Source organism: Nerophis lumbriciformis, linkage group LG30 (assembly GCF_033978685.3).
Source record: "Nerophis lumbriciformis linkage group LG30, RoL_Nlum_v2.1, whole genome shotgun sequence".
NCBI classification, from domain to species: domain Eukaryota; kingdom Metazoa; phylum Chordata; class Actinopteri; order Syngnathiformes; family Syngnathidae; genus Nerophis; species Nerophis lumbriciformis.
The window spans coordinates 11,145,185-11,162,782 of record NC_084577.2 but is presented as its reverse complement, the minus strand read 5'-3'; positions in this window follow the sequence as shown (position 1 = coordinate 11,162,782).

The window sequence follows — 17,598 nt, the reverse complement described above, 5'->3', positions numbered from 1 at the left end:
TGTCTTTACAAACCTTACAAAATATTTTTTTCCCAGCAAAACTCACAAAGATTCATTTCTCCAGGCATTACTAGCCATTTAGCATGTTTGGATTAGGAGCGATAACTGTCAGATTGAATGTGACAGTTATTTTTAAAAATGTCCTAGTGAGTAAAACCAGTATTTTTATTTGCAAAAGTTACAAAAACATATGATTCTAGTAAAACTTACATGGACACAATATTACAGGCATTTTTAGACATAATGCATGTTTGGTTTTGGAGTTATGTTTGTATAACTTTTACATTTAATATGACAGTTAGTTATACTGTCAAATTGAGTTAAAAAAAACAACTAACTAGTGACTTTACAAACCTTACAAAATATTTTTTTTCCAGTAAAACTCACAAAGATACCTTTCTCCAGGCATTATTAGCCATTTAGCATATTTTGTTTAGAAGTTATGTTTAAATAACTGTCATTTTGAATGTGGCAGTTATACTGTCATTATGAGTAAAACCTATTTTTTGTATTTGTAAACCTTACCAAAATACCTGTTTCTAGTGAAACTCACATGGATTCAAAATTAATGCATTTTTAAACATAAGGCATGTTTGGTTTTGGAGTTATGTTTATATAACTTTCATATTTAGTATGACAGTTATACCATCATATTGAGTAAAAAAAAACTAACTTGTGTCTTTACAAACCTTACAAAGCATTGTTTTCCAGTAAAACTCACACATATACATTTGTCCAGGCATTATTAGCCTTTGAGCATGTTTGGTTTAGGAGTTATGTTTAAATAAATGTCATTTTGAATGTGGCAGTTATATTGTCATTATGAGTAAAACCTAATTTTTGTATTTGTAAACCTTACCAAAATACATAATTCAGGTAAAACTCATGTATAAAAAATATTACAGGCATTTTTAGACATAATGCATGTTTTAGTTTGGAATTATGTTTATATAACTTTCATATTTAGTAAGAGAGCTTACTGTCATATTGAGTAAAAAAAAAAGTAACTTGTGTCTTTACAAACCTTACAAAATATTTTTTTTTCCAGTAAAACTCACAAAGATACATTTTTCCAGGGATTATTAGCCAATATGTGTGGTTTAGGAGTCATATTTAAGTAACTGTCATATTGAGTGTGGCAGTTATACTGTCATTATGAGTAAAACCTAATTTTTGTATTTGTAAACCTTAACAAAATACCTGATTCTAGTAAAACTCACATAGATTCAATATTACAGGCATTTGTAGACGGATTGCATGTTTGGTTTTGAAGATTTGTTTATAAACTTTCAAATTTAGTAAGACAGTTATACCATTATATTGAGTAAAAAAAACTAACTTGTGTCTTTACAAACCTTACAAAATATTTTTGTCCAGTAAAACTCACAAAAATACATTTCTCCAGGCATTATTAGCCATTTTGCATCTGTGGTTTCGAATTTATGTTTAAATAACATTAGGATTGAATGTGACAGTATACTGTCATTGTGAGTAAAACCAAAATTTTGTATTTGCAAACTTTTAAAAAAAAGTTTCTACTAAAACTCACATTGACACAATATTATAAGCATTTTTAGACATAATGCATGTTTGGTTTTGGAGATATGTTTATATAACTTTTACATTTAGTATGACAGTTATACTGTCATATGGAGTAAAATAAACTAACTTGTGTCTTTACAAACATTACATTTTTTTTTCCAGTAAAATTCACAAAGGCACATTTCTGTATATTGTCATAGTGAGTAAAACCAGTATTTTGTATTTGCAAAACTTACAAAAACAACTGATTCTGGTAAAATTCAATATTACAGGCAATTTTAGACGGATTGCAAGTTTGGTCTTGGAGTTATGTTTTTATAATTTTCATATTTAGTATGACAGTTATACTGTCATATTGAGTAAAAAAAACTAACTTGTGTTTTTACAAACCTTACAAAATATTTTTTTCCAGAAAAATACACAGAGATATATTTCTCGAGGCATTATTAGTCATTTTGAATTTGTGTATTAGGAGTTATGTTTCAATAACTGTCAGATTGAATGTGACAGTATACTGTCATAGTGAGTAAAACCAATATTTTGTATTTGCAAAACATACAAAAACAACTGATTCTAGTAATACTCACATAGATACATCATTGCAGGTATTTTTAGACATAATGCATGTTTGGTTTTGGAGTTATGTTTATATAACTTTGACATTTAGTATGAAAGTTATACTTTCTTTTTGAGTTAAAAAAACTAACTTGTGTCTTTACAAACCTTACAAAATGTTTTTTTTCCAGTAAATATACAATTCTCCAGGCATTATTAGCCATTTAGCATGTTTGGTATAGGAGTTATGTTTAAAAAAACTGTCATTTGGAATGTGGCAGTTATACTGTCATTATGAGTAAAACCTAATTTTTGTATTTGTAAACCTTACCAAAATACTTGATTCTAGTAAAACTCACACAAATTCAAAAATACAGGCATTTTTAGACGGGTTGCATGTTTGGTTTTGGAGTTATGTTTATATAACTTTCATATTTAGTATGATAATTATACCATCATATTAAATAAAATAAAAAACTTGTGTCTTTATAAACCTTACAAATTATTTCTTTCCAGTAAAACTCACAAAAATACATTCCTCCAGTTATTATTAACCAATTTGCATGTGATTTAGGAGTCATGTTTAAATAACTGTCATTTTGAATGTGGCAGTTATATTGTCAATATGAGTAAAACCTTAATTTTTGTATTTGTAAACCTTACCAAAATAACGGATTGATAATACTCACGGATATAAAATATTACATGCATTTTTAGACATAATGCATGTTTAATTTTGGAGTTATGTGTAAATAACTTTCATATTTAGTATGACAGCTATACTGTCATATTAAATAAATAAAAAACATTTTGTGTCTTTGCAAACCTTACAAAAGATACTTTTTCTAGTAAAACTAACAAGGATACATGTATCCAGGCATTATTAGACATATTACATGTTTGGTGTAGGAATTATGTTAAAAAACATTTTTTTTGCTTTTTTCGCATTATCTCAGGATTTTAAGAATATTACTGTCATATTGAGTAAAAAAACTACTTTTTGTGTTTGCAAGCCTTAAAATACCATATATTTCGAGTAACACTCACAAGGATGCATTGTTTTAGGCTTTATTAGCCTTTTTTGCATGTATGGTTAGAAAGTTATGTTTAAATAACTGTCAAATTGAATGTAGCAGTTTTACTGTCATTATGAGAAAAACTTAATTTTTGTATTTTGAAAACCTTACCAAATTACCTGATTGTGGTAAAACTCACATAGATACAATATTACAGGCATTTTTAGACTTAATGCATCTTTACTTTTGGAGTTATGTTCATATAACTTTCATATTTGGTATGACGGTTATACTCTCATATTGAATTAAAAAAACTAACTTGTGTCTTTGCAAAACTTACAAAAGATTATTTTTCTAGTAACACTAACAAAGATACATGTCTTCAGGCATTATTAGACATTTTGCATGTTTGGTGTAGGAATTATGTTGAAAAACATTGTTATTGCTTTTTTGGCATTATATCGGTATTTTAAGAACATTACTGCCATTTTGAGGAAAAAACTACTTTTTGTTTTGGCAAGCCTTAAAATAGCATATGTTTCGAATAAAACTCACAAAGATGCATTGTTTTAGGCTTTATTGGCCTATTTGCATGTGTTATTATGAAGATATGTTTAAATAACTGTCAAATTGAATTTAGCAGATGTACTGTCATTATGACAAAAACCCAATTTTTGTATTTGTAAACCTTTCCAAATTACCTGATTCTGGTTAAACTCACATAGATACAATATTACAGGCATTTTTAGACAAAATGCATCTTTACTTTTGGAGTTATGTTTATATAACTTTCATATTTGGTATGACAGTTATACATATTGAATTAAAAAAATTTACTTGCGTCTTTGCAAAACTTACAAAAGATTATTTTTCTAGTTAAACTAACAAAGATACATGTCTCCAGGCATTATTAGACATTTTGCATGTTTGGTGTAGGAATGATGTTAAAAACATTTTTATTGCTTTTTTCGCATTATCTCAGTATTTTAAGAATATTACTGTCATTTTGAGGAAAAAACTACTTTTTGTTTTGGCAAGCCTTAAAATAGCATATGTTTCGAGTAAAACTCACAAAGATGCATTGTTTTAGGCTTTATTGGCCTATTTGCATGTGTTATTATGAAGATATGTTTAAATAACTGTCAAATTGAATTTAGCAGATATACTGCCATTATGACAAAAACCCAATTTTTGCATTTGTAAACCTTTCCAAATTACCTGATTCTGGTTAAACTCACATAGATACAATATTACAGGCATTTAAGACATAATGCATGTTCAGTTTTGGAGTTATGTTTATATAACTTTCATATTTGGTATGACTTTTATACTGTCATATTGAATTAAAAAAACTAACTTGCGTCTTTGGAAAACTTACAAAAGATTATATTTCTAGCAAAACTAACAAGGATACATGTCTCCAGGCTTTATTAGACATTTTGCATGTTTGGTGTAGGAATTATGTTGAAAAACATTTTTATTGCTTTTTTCGCATTATCTCAGGATTTTAAGAAGATTACTGTCAAATTGAGGAAAAAACTACTTTTTGTGTTTGCAAGCCTTATAATTGCATATGTTTCGAGTAAAACTTACAAGGATGCATTGTTTTAGGCTTTATTAGGCGTGGCGAAGTTGGTAGAGTGGCCGTGCCAGCATTCGGAGGGTTGCTGGTTACTGGGGTTCAATCCCCACCTTCTACCATCTTAGTCACGTCCATTGTGTCCTTGGGCAAGACTTTTCGCCCCTTGCTCCTGATGGCTGCTGGTTAGCGCCTTGCATGGCAGCTCCCGCCATCAGTGTGTGAATGTGTGTGTGAATGGATGAATGTGGAAATACTGTCAAAGCGCTTTAAGTACCTTGAAGGTAGAAAAGCACTATACAAGTATAACCCATTTATTTGCATGTTTGGTTAGGAAGTTATGTTTAAAAAACTGTCAAATTGAATGTAGCAGTTATACTGTCATTATGAGAAAAACACCATTTTTGTATTGGTAAACCTTGCCAAATTACCTGATTCTGGTAAAACTCACATAGATACAAAATTTTAGGCATTTTTAGATAAAATGCATGTTCATTTTTGGAGTAATGTTTATATAACTTTTACATTTAGTTTGACAGTTATACTGTCATATTGAATTAAAAAACTAACTTGCGTTGTTGCAAAACTTACAAAAGATACATTTTCTAGTAAAACTAACAAAATATACATGTCTCCAGTTATTATTAGACATGTTGCATGTTTGGTGTAGGAATTAAGTTGAAAAACATTTGTATTGCTTATTTCACATTATCCCAGGATTTTAAGAACATTACTGTCATATTGAGTAAAAATCTACTTTTTGTGTTTGCAAGCCTTAAAATAGCATTTGTTTCGAGTAAAACTCACAAGGATGCATTGGTTTAGCCTTTATTAGCCTATTTGCATGTGTGGTTAGGAAATTATGTTTAAATAACTGTCAAAATTGAATGTAGCAGATATACTGTCATTATGAGTAAAACCCAATTTTTGTTTTTTTAAACCTTACCAAATTACCTGATTCTTGTAAAACTCACATAGATACAATATGTTCGGCATTTTTAGACATAATGCATGTTTAGTTTTGGAGTAATGTTTATATAACTTTTACATTTAGTTTGGCAGTTATACTGTCATATTGAATTAAAAAAACTAACTTGCGTCGTTGCAAAACGTACAAAAGATACATTTTCTAGTAAAACTAACAAAATATACATGTCTCCAGTTATTATTAGACATGTTGCATGTTTGGTGTAGGAATTATGTTGAAAAACATTTTTATTACTTTTTTCGCATTATCTCAGGATTTTAAGAACATTACTGGCATATTGAGTAAAAAACTACTATAACAGTATACTGTCACATTCAATCTGACTGTTATTTAAACATAACTCCTAAGCCATGCTTGCAAAATGTCTAATAATGCTTGGAGAAATGTATCTTTGTAAGTTTTACTGGAAAAAAATAGTTTGTAAGGTTTGTAAAGACACAAGATCGCTTTTTTTGTACTCAATATGACAGTATAACTGTCATACTAAATATAAAAGTTGAATAAATATAACACCAAAACCAAACTTGCAATCCGTTTAAAAATGCCTGTAATATTGAATCTATGTGAGTTTTACCAGAATCAGGTATTTTGGTAAGGTTTACAAATAAAAAATTGGGTTTTACTCATAATGACAGTAACTGCAACATTTGATATGACAGTTATTTAACATGACTCCTAAACCAAACATGATAAATGGCTAATAATGCCTAGAGAAATGTATCTTTGTGAGTTTTACTGGAAAAAAATAATTTGTAAGGTTTATAAAGAGACAAGATAGTTTTTTTTATTTAATATGCCATTTTAACTGTCACACTAAATATTAAAGTTATATAAACATAACTCCAAAACCAAACATGCAATCGGTCTAAAAATACTTGTGATATTGAATCTATGTGAGTTTTACCAGAATCAGTTGTTTTTGTAAGGTTTGCAAATACAAAATATTGGTTTTACTCACTATGACAGTATACTGTCACATTCAATCTGACAGTTATTTAAACATAACTACTAAACCAAACATGCAAAATTGCTAATAATGCCTGGAGAAATGTATCTTTGTGAGATTACTGGAAAAAATATTTTGTAAGGTTTGTAAAGACACAAGTTAGTTTTTTTTACTCAATATGACAGTATAGCGGTCATATTAAATATGAAAGTTATAGAAACATAACTCCAAAATCAAACATGCATTGTGTCTAAAAATGCCTGTAACGTTCTATCTATGTGAGTTTTACCAGAATCAGGTATTTTGGTAAGGTGTACATATACAAAAATTAGGTTTTACTTATAATGACAGTATAACTGATACATTCAATTTGGCAGTTATTTAAAATGAACTCCTAAACCACACATGCAAAAAGGCTAATAATGCCTAAAACAATGCAAACTTGTGAAATTTACTCGAAACATAAGATTTTTTAAGGCTTGCAAATACAAAAAGTAGTTTTTTACTCAATATAACAGTAATGTTCTTAAAATCCTGATATAAACCGAACATGCAAAATGTCTAAAAATGCCTTTTATATCGAATCCATGTGAGTTTTACTACAGACTCCGAGGTACTTGAACTCCTCCACTTGGGGCAAGATCTCCCCCCCAACCCGGAGATGGCACTCCACCCTTTTCCGGGAGAGAACCATAGACTCGGACTTGGAGGTGCTGATTCCCATCCCAGGTTCGCAGCAGAGTGTGAAGCGAAAAAAGCAATACAAATGTATTTAAACATAACTCCTAAACAACATATGCTAAATGGCTAATAATGCCTGGGGAAATGTATCTTTGTGAGTTGTACTGGACACAAATATTTTGTAAGGTTTGTAAAGACACAATTTTTTTACTCAATATGATTGTATAACTGTCATACTAAATATGAAAGTTATATAAACATAACTCCAAAACCAAACATGCCTTATGTCTAAAAATGCTTGAATTTTGAATCTATGTGAGTTTTACTAGAAACAGGTATTTTGGTAAGGTTTACAAATACAAAAATTGGGTTTTACTCATAATGACAGTATAACTGCCACATTCCAAATGACAGTTTTTTTAAACATAACTCCTAAACCAAACATGCAATATGGCTAATAATGCCTGGAGAAAGGTATCTTTGTGAGTTTTACTGGGAAAACAAATATTTTGTAAGGTTTGTAAAGACATAAGTTCGTTTTTTTACATCAAAAAGACAGTATAACTGTCATACTAAATGTAAAAGTTATATAAACAATACTCGAAAACCAAACATGCATTATGTCTAAAAATGCCTGTAATATTGTATTCATGTAAATTTAACTAGAATCAGTTGTTTTTGTAGGGTTTGCAAATACAAACTATTGGTTTTACTCACTATGACAGTATACTGTCAGATTCAATCTGACAGTTATTTAAACATAACTCCTAAACCACAAATGCAAATTGGTTAATAATGCCTGGAGAAATGTATCTTTAGGAGTTTTACTGGAAAAAAATATTTTGTAAGGTTTTTAAAGACACAAGTTAGTTTTTTTTACTTAATATGACAGTATAACTGTCATACTAAATATGAAAGTTTTATAAACATAACTCCAAAACCAAACATGCAACCCGTCTAAAATTGCCTGTAATATTGAATCTATGTGAGTTTTACTAGAATCAAGTATTTTGGTAAGGTTTACATATAAAAACATTTGGTTTTACTCATAATGACAGTATAACTGCCACATTCAATCTGATAGTTATTTAAACCTAACTCCTAAACCAAACATGCTAAATGGCTAATAATGCCTGGGGAAATGTATCTTTGTGAGATTTACTGGAAACAAATATTTTGCAAGATTTGTAAAGACACAATTTAGTTTTTTTTACTCAATATGATTGTATAACTGTCATACTAAATATGAAAGTTGGTCATGGTCATGGTCATGGTCAGTTTTGTAGTTATGTTGATATAACTTTCATATTTAGTATGACAGTTTCACTGTCATATTGAATTAAAAAAACTAACTTGCGTCGTTGCAAAACTTACAAAATATATGTTTTTTAGTAAAACCAACAAAGATACATGTCTCTAGGCATTATTAGACATGTTGCATGTTTAATTTAGGAATTATATTGAAAAACATTTTTATTGCTTATTTCGCATTACCTTAGGATTTTAAGAATATTACTGTCATATTGAGTAAGAAACTACATTTTGTGTTTGCAAGCCTTAAAAAAGCATATGTTTTGAGTAAAACTCACAAGGATGCATTGTTTTAGGCTTTTTTAGCCTTTTTGCATGTGTGGTTAGGAAGTAATGTAAATGTAAACTAAATGTAGCAGTAATAATGTCAGTATGAGTAAAACCTAATTTTGTATTTGTAAACCTTACCAAATTACCCGATTCTGGTAAAACTCACATTGATACAATATTTTAGACATTTTTAGACATAATGCATGTTCATTTTTGGAGTTATGTTTATATAATTTTTACATTTAGTATGACAGTTATACTGTCATATTGAATTAAAAAAACTAACTTGCGTCTTTGCAAAACTTACAAAAGATAATTTTTCTAGTAAGTTGTTTCCAGTAAATCTCACAAAGATACATTTCCCCAGGCATTATTAGCCATTTAGCATGTTTGGTTTAGGAGGTATGTTATGTTAAATAACTGTTATATTGAGTGTGGCAGTTATACTGTATTTATGAGTAAAACCAAATTTTTGTTTTTGTAAACCTTACCAAAATACTTGATTCTAGTAAAACCCACATAGATTCAATAATACAGGCATTTTTAGACGGATTGCATGTTTGGTTTTGGAGTTATGTTTGTATAACTGTCATTTTGAATGTGGCAGTTATACTGTCATTATAAGTAAAAAAAACTAACTTGTGTCTTTACAAACCTTACAAAATATTTTTTTTTCCAGTTAAACTCACAAAGATACATTTCCCCAGGCATTATTAGCCATTTATCATGTTTGGTTTAGGAGTTATGTTTAAATAACTGTCATATTGACTGTGGCAGATATACTGTCATTATGAGTAAAACCTATTTTTTGTATTTGTAAACCTGACCAAAATACTTGATTCTGATTAAACTCACATAGATACAATATTACAGGATTCTTTAGACATAAAGCATGTTTCGATCATATTGAGTAAAACAACTAACTTGTGTCCATACAAACCTTACAAAATATTTTTTTTTTCCAGTAAAACTCACAAAAATAAATTTCTCCAGTTATTATTAGCCATTTTGCATCTGTGGTTTAGAATTTATGTTTAAATAACAGTCAGATTGAATGTGACAGTATACTGTCATAGTGAGTAAAACCAAAATGTTGTATTCACAAACCTTACAAAAACAACTGATTCTAAAAACTCACATGAATACATACAATATTATAGGAATTTTAGACATAATGCATGTTTGGTTTTGGAGTTATGTTTAAATAACTGTTATATTGAGTGTGGCAGTTATACTGTATTTATGAGTAAAACCTAATTTTTGTATTTGTAAACCTTACCAAAATACTTAATTCTAGTAAAACTCACATAGATTCAATAATACAGGCATTTTTAGAGAGATTGCATGCTTGGTTTTGGAGTTATGTTTATATAACTTTCATATTTAGTATGACAGTTATACTGTCATATTAAGTAAAAAAAAAACTAACTTGTGTCTTTAAAAACCTTACAAAATATTTTTTTCCAGTAAAACTCACAAAGATAAATTTCATAACCAATTTGTATTTGTGGTTTAGGATTATTGTTTAAATAACTGTCAGATTGAATGTGACAGTATACTGTCATAGTGAGTAAAACCAATATTTTGTATTTGCAAACCTTACAAAAACAACTGATTCTAGTTAAACTCACATGAATACAATATTACAGGCATTTTTAGACATAATGCCTGTTTGGTTTTGGAGTTAAGTTATAATGAGTGTGGCAGTTATACTGTCAATATAAGTAAAAAAATATTGTTTATATTTGTAAACCTTACCAAAATACCTGATTCTAGTAAAACTCACATAAATTCAATTTTACAGCCATTTTTATACAAATTGCATGTTTGGTTTTGGAGTTATTTTTATATAACTTTCATATTTAGTATGACAGTTATACCATCATATTGAGTAAAACAAACAACTAATTTGTGTCTTTACAAACCTTACAAAATATTTGTTACCAGTAAAACTCACAAAGATACATTTCTCCAGGCATTTTTTTTGCCATTTTGCATGTGTGGTTTAGGAGTTATGTTTAAATAACTGTCAAATTGAGTGTGGCAGTTATACTGTCATTATAAGTAAAACCTAATTTTTGTATTTGTAAACCTTACCAAAATACCTGATTCTAGTTAAACTCACATAGATTCAATATTACAGACATTTTTATACGGATTGCATGTTTGGTTTTGGAGTTATGTTTATATAACTTTCATATTTAGTATGACAGTTATACAATCATATTGAGTAAAAAAAACTAACTTGTGTCTTTACAAACCTTACAATTTTTTTTTCCCAGTAAAACTCACAAAGATACATTTCTCCAGGCATTATTAGCCATTTTGCATGTGTGGTTTAGGAGTTATGTTTAAATAACTGTCAAATCAAATGTTGCAGTTATACTGTCATTATGAGTAAAACCCAGGCTTTGTATTTGTCAACCTTACCAAAATACCTGATTCTGGTAAAACTCACATAGATTCATAATTACAGGCAGTTTAAGACATATTGCAAGTTTGGTTTAGGAGTTTGGTTTTGGAATTATGTTTATATAACTTTCATATTTAGTATGACATTCATACCATCATATTGAGTAAAAAAAAACGAACTTTTGTCTTTACAAACCTTACAAAATATTTTTTTCTAGTAAAACTTACAAAGATACATTTCTCCAGGCATTATTAGCCATTTTGCATGTGAGGTTTAAGGGTTATGTTTAAATAACTGTCGTATTGAGTGTGGCAGTTACACTGTCTTTATGAATAAAACCTATTTTTTGTATTTGTAAACCTTACCAAAATACATGATTTTGATAAAACTCACAAATATAGAATTTTACAGGCATTTTTATACATAATGCATGTTTGGTTTTAGGGTTCTGTTTATAAAACTTTCATATTTAGTATGACAGTTATACAATCATATTGAGTAAAAAAAAAAACGAACTTGTGTCTTTACAAACCTTACAAATTGTTTTTTTTTTTCAGGAAAACTCACAAAGATACATTTCTCCAGGGATTATTAGCCATTTTTTATGTGTGGTTTAGGAGTTACATTATGTTTAAATAACTGTCAGATTGAATGTGACAGTATACTGTCATAGTGAGTAAAACCTACTTTTTGTATTTGTAAACCTTACCAATTTACCTGATTCTGGTAAAACTCACATAGATACAATATTACAGGCATTTTTAGACATAATGCATGTTTGGTTTTGGAGTTATGTTTATATAACTTTCATATTTAGTATGACAGTTATGCCATCATATTGAGTAAAAAAAACTAACTTGTGTCTTTTTAAACCTTAAAAAATATTTTTTTTCCAGTAAAACTCACAAAGATACATTTCTCCAGGCATTATTAGCCATTAATCATGTTTGGTTTAGGAGTTATGTTTAAATAACTGTCATATTGAGTGTGGCAGTTATACTGTCATTATGAGTAAAACCTATTTTTTTGTATTTGTAAACCTAACCAAAATACCTGATTCTGATAAAACTCCTATAGATACAATATTGCAGGATTTTTTTAGACATAAAGCATTTTTCCATCATATTGAGTAAAAAAAACTAACTTGTGTCTATACAAACTTTACAAAAATGTTTTTTTCCATTAAAACTCACAAAAATACATTTCTCCAGTTATGATAGCCATTTTGCATCTGTGGTTTAGAATTTATGTTTAAATAACAGTCAGATTGAATGTGACAGTATACTGTCATAGTGAGTAAAACCAAAATGTAATATTTGCAAACCTTACAAAAACAACTGATTCTAGTACAATTCTCATGGATACAATATTACAGGCATTTTTAGACATAATGCATGTTTGGTTTTGGAGTTATAATTACATTACTTTTACATTTAGTATGACAGTAATACTGTCATATTGAGTAAAAAGAAAAAAAATTGTGTCATTATAAACCTTACGAATTCTTTTTTTCCAGTAAAACTCACATAGATACATTTCTCCAGGCGTTTTTAGTCATTTTGCATGTGTGGTTTAGTAGTTATGTTTAAATAACTGTCAGATTGAATGTGACAGTATGCTGTCATAGTGAGTAAAGCCAATATTTTGTATTTGCAAACCTTACAAAAACAACTGTTTCTAGTAAAACTCACATGGATACAATATTACAGGCATTTTTAGACATGATGCATGTTTGGTTTTGGAGTTATGTTTATATAACTTTCAAATTCAGTATGACGGTTATACTGTCATGTTGAGGTAAAAAAAGGAAATTGTGTCTTTACAAACCTTACAAAATATTTTTTTTCCCAATAAAAATCACAAAGATACATTTCTCCAGGCATTATTAGCCATTTTGCATGTGTGGTTTAGGAGTTATGTTTAAATAACTGTCATATCAAATATTGAAGTTATACTGTCATTATGAGTATGACCCAAGTTTTGTATTTGTAAACCTTACCAAAATATCTGATTCTGGTAAAACTCACATAGATTTAATACCACAGGCATTTTTAGACGGATTGCGAGTTTGGTTTTGGAGTTATGTTTATTTAACTTTCATATTTAGTGTGACAGTTATAAAACTTGTGTCTTTACAAACCTTACAAAATATTTTTTTTCCAGCAAAACTCACAAAGATTCATTTCTCCAGGCATTATTAGCCATTTAGCTTGTTTGGATTAGGAGAGATAACTGTCAGATTGAATGTGACAGTTATTTTTAAAACTGTCCTAGTGAGTAAAACCAATATTTTGTTATTTGCAAAAGTTACAAAAACATATGATTCTAGTAAAACTTACATGGATACAATATTACAGGCATTTTTAGACATAATGCATGTTTGGTTTTGGAGTTATGTTTATATAACTTTTACATTTATTATGACAGTTATACTGTCAAATAGAGTAAACAAACAACAACTAACTAGTGTATTTAAAAACCTTACAATTTTTTTTCCCCCCAGTAAAACTGACAAAGATACTTTTCTACAGGCATTATTAGCCATTTAGCATATTTTGTTTAGGAGTTATCTTTAAATAACTGTCATTTTGAATGTGGCAGTTATACTGTCATTATGAGTAAAACCTATTTTTTGTATTTGTAAACTTTACCAAAATACCTGTTTCTAGTGAAATTCACATGGATTCAAAAATTACGCATTTTTAAATATAAGGCATGTTTGGTTTTGGAGTCATGTTTATATAACTTTCATATTTAGTATGACAATTATACCATCATATTGAGTAAAAAAAAACTAACTTGTGTCTTTACAAACCTTACAAATTATTGTTTTCCAGTAAAACTCACAAATATACATTTTTCCAGGCATTATTAGCCTTTGAGCATGTTTGGTTTAGGAGTTATGTTTAAATAAATGTCACTTTGAATGTGGCAGTTATATTGTCATTATGAGTAAAACCTAATTTTTGTATTTGTAAACCTTACCAAAATACATAATTCAGGTAAAACTCATGTATAAAAAATATTACAGGCATTTTTAGACATAATACATGTTTTAGTTTGGAGTTATGTTTATATAACTTTCATATTTAGCAAGACAGCTATACTGTCATATTGAGTAAAAAAAAAGTAACTTGTGTCTTTACAAACCTTACAAAATATTTTTTTTTTCCGGTAAAACTCACAAGAATACATTTTTCCAAGCATTATTAGCCATTTTGCATGTGTGGTTTAGGAGTTATATTTAAATAACTGTCATACGCAGTGGAAGAATGGCCGTGCGCGACCCGAGGGTCCCTGGTTCAATCCCCACCTAGTACCAACCTCGTCATGTCCGTTGTGTCCTGAGCAAGACACTTCACCCTTGCTCCTGACGGGTGCTGGTTAGCGCCTTGCATGGCAGCTCCCTCCATCAGTGTGTGACTGTGTGTGATAATGGATAAATGTGGAAGTAGTGTCAAAGCGCTTTGAGTACCTTGAAGGTAGAAAAGCGCTATACAAGTACAACCCATTTATCATTTATTATATTGAGTGTGGCAGTTATACTGTCATTATGAGTAAAACCTAATTTTTGTATTTGTAAACCTTAACAAAATACCTGATTCTAGTAAAACTCACATAGATTCAATATTACAGGCATTTGTAGACGGATTGCATGTTTGTTTTTGAAGATTTGTTTATAAACTTTCAAATTTAGTAAGATAGTTATACCATTATATTGAGTAAAAAAACTATTTTGTGTCTTTACAAACCATACAAACTATTTTTTTTCCAGTACATTTTACAAAGATACATTTCTCCAGGCATTATTAGCCATTTTGCATGTGTGGTTTCGAATTTAAGTTTAAATAACAGTCGGATTGAATGTGACAGTATACTGTCATTGTGAGTAAAACCAAAATGTTGTATTTGCAAACTTAAAAAAAACCTGATTTTACTAAAATTCACATGGACACAATATTATAAGCATTTTTAGACATAATGCATGTTTGGTTTTGGAGTTATGTTTATATAACTTTCAAATTTAGTATGACAGTAATACTGTCATATTGAGTAAAAAAAAAGTAACTTGTGTCTTTACAAACCTTACAATGTTTTATTTTTTCCAGTAAAACTCACAAAGGCACATTTCTCCAGGCATTAATAGCCATTTAGCATTTGTGGTTTAGGATTTATGTTTAATTAACAGTCAGCTTGAATGTGACAATATACTGTCATAGTGAGTAAAACCAACATTTTGTATTTGCAAACCTTACAAAAACAACTGATTCTACTAAAACTCACATAGATACAATATTATAAGCATTTTTAGACAAAATGAAATTTTGGTTTTGAAGTTATGTCTATATAACTTTCACATTTAGTAGGACAGTATACCGTCATATTGAGTAAAAAAAAAAAACTTGAGTCTTTACAAACCTTACAATTTATTTTTTTCCAGTGAAACTCACAAATATACATTTATCCAGGCATTATTTACCATTTCGCATGTGTCGTTTAAATAACTGTCATATTAAGTGTGGCAGTTATACTGTCATTATTAGTAAAACCTAATTTTTGTATTTGTAAACCTTACCAAAATACCTTAATCTAGTAAAACTCACATTAATTCAATACTACAGATATTTTTAGACGGATTGCACGTTTGGTTTTGGAGTTTTGTTAATACAATTTTCATATTTCGTATGACAGTTAAACTGTCATATTGAGTAAAGAAAACTAACTTGTGTCTTTACAAACCTTACAAAATATTTTTTTCCAGTGAAACTCACAAGGATACATTTCTCCAGGCATTATTAACCATTTTGCATGTGTGGTTTAGGAGTTATGTTACTGTCATATTGAACATGGCAGTTATACTGTCATTATGAGTAAAACCCAATTTTTGTATTTGTAAACCTTACCAAAATACCTGATTCTGGTAAAACTCACATAGATTCAATATTACAGGCATTTTTAGACGGACTGCAAGTTTGGTTTTGGAGTTATGTTTATTTAACTTGCATATTTAGTACGACAGTTATACTGTCATATTGAGTAAAAAAAAACTATTTTGTGTCTTTACAACCCTAACAAACTATTTTTTTTCCAGTACATTTTACAAAGATACATGTCTCCAGGCATTATTAGCCATTTTGCATGTGTGGTTTAGGAGTTATGTTTAAATAACTGTCATATTGAGTGTGGCAGTTATACTGTCATTATGAGTAAAATCTATTTTTTGTATTTGTAAACCTTACCAAAATACCTGATTCTGATAAAACTCACATAGATACAATATTACAGGATTTTTTAGACATAAAGCATATTTCCATCATATTGAGTAAAAAAAACTAACTTGTGTCTAAACAAACCTTACAAAGTTTTTTTTTTTTCAAAAAAAACTCACACAAATACATTTCTCCAGTTATTATTAGCCATTTTGCATCTGTGGTCTAGAATTTATGTCTAAATAACAGTCAGATTGAATGTGACAGTATACTGTCATAGTGAGTAAAACCAAAATGTAATATTTGCAAACCTTACAAAAACAACTGATTCTAGTAAAACTCACATGGGTACATAATTACAGGCATTTTTAGACATAATGCATGTTTGGTTTTGGAGTTATGTTTTTATAACTTTCATTTTTAGTATGACAGTTATGCCATCATATTGAGTAAAAAAAACTAACTTATGTCTTTATAAACCTTAAAAAATATTTTTTTCCAGTAAAACTCACAAAGATACATTTCTCCAGGCATTATTAGCCATTAATAATGTTTGGTTTAGGAGTTATGTTTAAATAACTGTCATATTGAGTGTGGCAGTTATACTGTCATTATGAGTAAAACCTATTTTTTGTATTTGTAAACCTTACCAAAATACCTGATTCTGATAAAACTCACATAGATACAATATTGCAGGATTTAGACATAAAGAATATTTCCATCATAATGAGTAAAAAAAACTAACTTGTGTCTATACAAACCTTACAAAATATATTTTTTCCAGTAAAACTCACAAAGATACCTTTCTCCAGGCATTATTAGCCATTTAGCATATTTTGTTTAGGAGTTATGTTATAATAACTGTCATTTTGAATGTGGCAGTTATACTGTCATTATGAGTAAAACCTATTTTTTGTATTTGTAAACCTTACCAAAATACCTGTTTCTAGTGAAACTCACATGGATTCAAAATTCAAGCATTTTTAAACATAAGGCATGTTTGGTTTTGGAGTTATGTTTATATAACTTTCATATTTAGTATGACAGTTATACCATCATATTGAGTAAAAAAAAAACTAACTTGTGT